Raw genomic sequence first — 5,617 nt, 5'->3', positions numbered from 1 at the left:
TCCAAAGATTTTTGTTTGGCGACGGACTCATCATACAAGGGCCTAGGGGCACACTTATTTCAAGAGATAGAAGAAAACGGCGTTGTAGTGCAGAAGACTATTGCATTTGGAAGTCGTGTTCTCTCTAAATCAGAAAAGAATTATTCGATTACGGAACTTGAAGCTTTGGCTGTTGTTTGGGCTTTTACAAAATTTCGGACATTTTTGTTTGGCAGACGTACTAAGGTTTACACCGATCATCGAGCTCTGGAATTTCTTATGTCAACAAAATTAACTCATGGCAGATTGTCACGATGGGCGCTGTACCTACAGGAATTTGATTTTAGTATTGTTTACATACAGTGTTCTTCAAATATTGTTGCTGATGCTTTACACGTGCACCTATGGGTTTGAAACAAAGTGCTGAAGAGGACTGCAAGGAAAACAATTATTGTTTGATGTATATTCAAGGTGCTGCGTTCGAAAATTTTATTTCGTCTTCGCTCCAGGACATCGCTAAGGAGCAAAATAAGGATCCAATCTGGAAGGACATTAAGGAGAAGTGGAGGAGAAAGGAAAGCGTAGCGATTAGACAGCATTATTTAGTTCGCAATGACATTCTTTTTAAACGAAAATCGGTCGACAACTCTGTTTGGTTAGTTTGTATTCCTGATGAGTGGGTTAATAAGCTGATTTGGTATACGCATTTCAGTTATGCACACTTTGGTCCCAGAAAATGCTTTCACAAATTACGGGAAAATTGCTATTTCAGTACTATGGAAAAACGTATTCGATCTATTCTGGCCAAATGCAAATTATGTCAAAAGGCTAAGCCGCCAACAATTTCTCACAGAGCACCGTTGTTTCCTATCATTCCAGCGAAATTAAAGGACATGGCTGCAGTCGATTTGTTCGGTCCAGTGATTCGATCTACTAATGGTTTTGCGTACATTTTCGTAGCAGTGGAGTTGACATCAAAATATGTGTGTTTTACACCGTTACGCAAAGCAACAGCTCGTTCAGTATCTAATGCTTTCATCAAACATTTTCTTAGACAAGTTGGTCATGTTGATAAGGTTATATGAGATAATGGATCACAGTTTCGCTCTAAAATTTGGCTTCGTACTCTACGGCGTCGTAAAATTAAACCAATTTTCATTTCACTTTTTCACCCTCAATCTAACGCTTCAGAGAGATGGATGAAGGAAATCAATAAATTGTGTCGTCTTTATTGTCATCAGAATCACAGAATGTGGGATCAGTATCTTCATATTTTTCAAAACATGCTGAATGAGCTTCCTAATGACTCAACTTCTTTACCGCCTATACTGATATTAAAAAATAAAATACCAACAAATCGCATCTCTGAAATCGTTCCTTTTCCGCCTTCACGAAAACTGCGGCATTCTGAAATTGTCAACCTGGGTCTACAAAATATTGCATCTGCAGCTGCTAAAAGAGAAAAATCAGCTAAACGTCCTGGTCGTTTAAAAACTTTTTCAGTTGGCCAAAAGGTATTAATTAAGTCTCACCGTTTGTCTCACAAAGGAAAAGGCTTGTGTCGCAAATTTTTTTCTGCTTTATAACGGTCCATATAGAATTCGCAAAATTATTCATGATAACACTGTCGAAGTAGAAACTCTTAAATCTCGGCGCTCTAAGGGAATACATCATATATCAAACGTTAAAATTTTTGTGGAATGACATACTTGTGAGAAACTAACAGCTACATGTAAACATGCGGAGAGTACAAGGATACCGCGCTGTGTTTGGGCGGCGGCATATACTCAAGGCAACAGTCAAGTCTGCGCGCCGTACAGGGCAGTCGTTGACCGCAAACAATTGCTTCCTACGTCACGCGCCTACAGCTGATCGAGCGCTCAGTGCGAATGCACTGACAGCCGTAAACAAATACACAGTTTAATTTCTCCGATTAAACTCAGTATAAAGCTATAGTGACTTGATGAATTATGTTATTAACATTCAGTATTTTTCAGGATACGGTTCTATAAAATATTTAAGAACTTCAGGTAAATTCTGTGTGTCTCCGACGTTAAGAGGACTTGCTATCGAGAAAATTTCAGAAAGAATGTAATTTCCAAGAAGAAACTAATAAATTAAAAAAGGTAACTATTAATTGAGTTTATTTTTCAGGTAACATGTTTCCACTTAGGTACGTACTTTAGACGTAATTTGCTGCTCCCGATTACGTGATTCATACCTTGTGCTAAATTTCATGTTCTATGAATTTACTTGTGAAGCGACGTGCTTGCGTACGTTAACTGATTTTGACAATGATTATTAATGAACTGGATTGTAACTTGTGTATATTATGTATCGCTTGGCTGCACTGCTTTTTCACTGATGTCATATTTTTTTTTATTATGTCCTGCTGTGCTTATTTATTTAAATTATAATTGTCACCTGATTAATTGTGCTGACTGTAATTATGTATGTAAGTTATACTTTGTGATTTATCTGCTTGCGCCTTCATGTTTATTTATTAAGATTACATATGAACATTTATTTGCTTATGCTGATATGATGCTAATGACTGTTTATTACGTAAGATATATGTTTACTGCTATGCGTATGGATTGCATATTTATACATTTCTGTTTGTCGTCACAACTACTCTTTAATTTGGTATACAGAAATGCTGATGTACAGTGTACGAACATAGAGTTTAGGTCACACAATGGTATTAGTTATTGTTCGCTTGGCAGAGCCTCGTTGTAGGAATTGTGCTGCATCCACTTGTTGACATTCTGTTCTCTACTGGTATGTTTACTCGCTATTGCTTGTTTTGCTTACGCTCAGTGCCTTATATTTTTAAGATAGGAAAATGAACTGCTATAATTCGACGAACGACATTAGTACAAGAAACTTCATAGAAGTCACATGAGCTGAGGTTTTATGGAAGCTGTATAAATGTATGCCAATAGGAAGGAAGCTAACGACATGACATACCAAAACTAGGTTTAGACCATTGACAGTTATTACACTGCATTTTTCGTGAGCAATTGAAATAGGAAGTGACACTTGACACGAAAAATACTCCACATGTTTGCTTCTGTTTGCCATAATTATTGAAGTGGTGTACACACTGTGAAATATTATGATCATTCACACTCCGTAATCGTACTTAATTACTGAGAGTTATTCGAACTAAGTCTGTTAGAGGTCATGTATGCATTTCTTTTGTTTATAATTCGTAATGAGTAGAAGATTATGGTCAGATGGATTACACAGAGGTTGTGTGTTGACAGTGTGTCTTCGGATTGTATGGGATGATGAGGTTTGCATTAGGATTTTATCTGTACTTGTTCGAGGAGACTGACTAGAGGAAAGAGTTGTTATGGAAGTGAAATGATATTGGCGATAAGGTTTATATGTATCGACATATTGAAGAGATATTATTGAGGTATTGAGATTGCGTGAAGTTGATGATTATTGGAGTTTTTGTGGACAAGAGGTATGGTAAATGATATTGATGATAAGATTTATATGTATTGACGTAAGAGGTATTATTGAAGTATTGAGATTATGTGATGCTAATGATTATTGGAGTTTTGGTGGATAAGAGGTAAAGTAAGTGAGGTGCATAATTTTTTTTGTTGGTCTATATGGAACAAGGAGGATGAAGATAACAGACTAGAACACTAAAGTGGAAGGAAGATTGTCTACACACACTTTGTTAAATCACTAAGCAGTATGTACTTTTTTTTTTGGAGAGAGGAAGCATTTGCATATCTTGGCACACTGACAGTTGTTCAGTAACAGTACATTTTGATCTGGCTTGGCAAACATTGGTCTTGACATAATGACTATGACGTTGACTTAACTATTATTGACTGTTATACATTGCTGCCACTACCACTTGATACACATGATGAACATAAAATTTTGGACAGAATTCCATTTACACAGTTAACACTATTCAATCACACAGTAGTACTTAATGTGGATGAAAGATGAGTGAGTGTGTTTTGTGTGTTTTCCTTTCCTAATCCTACCCACCTATCTCCTAAATATTATTTTATTTGTATGTAGTGGCTTGCACTGACACCCATAAATATTATAGGTTTACTGATGTTTGTGTATTTGTAATAGTTAATATGACAATTATCTGACATCATTTGTGTATTTGTTATGATTGTATGTTTAGTGTAAAAGCATTTGTATGTGTATTCAAACTATTGTTCATGCCTGAACTGTCTGATTAGTGATGGTGAATATTATGAACTGTTACCTGCACTTTTCAACATGCTGTGTGACACTTAGAAATGTTTAATTTCTGCTGATGAACTGTGTGATCAGTGATAGTGAATATTATGGACTGTTACTTGTACTTTTGCTACATGATTGGTGCCAATAGGACATGTTTACTTTCTGCTTATAAACTCTGATGATCAGTGTGATTAGTGATAGTAAATATTATGGACTGCTGTCTGCACCTATTCAACATTGCTGGGTGCCACTGATGGACTGCTTCTACTGAAATGATGTCACCTGTTGGTGTCTGCACCTATTCCACAATGCTGGGTGCCACTGATGGAACTGCTTCTACTGAAATGATGTCACCTGATGGTGTCTGCACCTACTCAACATTGCTGGGTGCCACTGATGGACTGCTTCTACTGAAATGATGTCACCTGTTGGTGTTTGCACCTATTCCACAATGCTGGGTGCCACTGATGGAACTGCTTCTACTGAAATGATGTCACCTGATGGTGTCTGCACCTACTCAACAATGCTGGGTGCCACTGATGGACTGCTTCCACTGAAATGATGTCACCTGATGGTGTCTGCACCTACTCAACATTGCTGGGTGCCACTGATGGAACTGCTTCTACTGAAATGATGTCACCTGTTGGTGTCTGCACCTATTCCACAATGCTGGGTGCCACTGATGGACTGCTTCTACTGAGATGGTGTCACTTGTTGCTGTAGCACCTATTCAACATTGCTGGGTGCTACTGCTGGAACTGTCAACGACTTGTTGTGAAAGCATTTTATGTGAATATTTGTATAAACTGATTTTTTGTGTATTACTGTTTGTGAAAAGTTATGAGACTCTTACCTGCACATATTCGTCATTGCTGACGCTATCGATTGAATTGTTTAACCACATGATATTTGTGTAAACTATTATGTAAAGTCATATGTATGAAAGAATTTGTATTCCTTGCTGTATTTTATATATTAGGCTATTGAAAGGTCAGTGCAAAGCCAAAATTTTATCTAGTTATATGATATTTACGTATTAATATTATCTTTTATTTTTGTCTGTATTTTTTTTGACGAATTTGGTGGTGTTTTCACCACCAATGCTGGCAAAAATACCATCAAATTCTAGCCCGTGGAGGAAGGGCATATGAAATGTGGCTACACTGAGCCACAGCGCCAGAGATCGCGCCAGAGAGTATTGTTCCGCTGCCTCCACTGGCAGTGATTATTGAGAAGTAGCGGCAGGCAGTTCTTGCCGAGAAGTTGTGGTGGACACTGCTTGTTGTGAAGTCGGAGTGAGATGTGGTAGTGGAGAGTGTTGTTCCATGTTTTATGCAGTGGTTTGATGGGAGAGATAGCAGATGTTGTTCCAATGGAGATATTGTAATCATCTGAGTGCTTTTCGTCA

This window comes from Schistocerca cancellata, chromosome 8, assembly GCF_023864275.1.
Source record: "Schistocerca cancellata isolate TAMUIC-IGC-003103 chromosome 8, iqSchCanc2.1, whole genome shotgun sequence".
Taxonomy (NCBI): domain Eukaryota; kingdom Metazoa; phylum Arthropoda; class Insecta; order Orthoptera; family Acrididae; genus Schistocerca; species Schistocerca cancellata.
Note: the sequence above shows the minus strand (reverse complement) of the source record.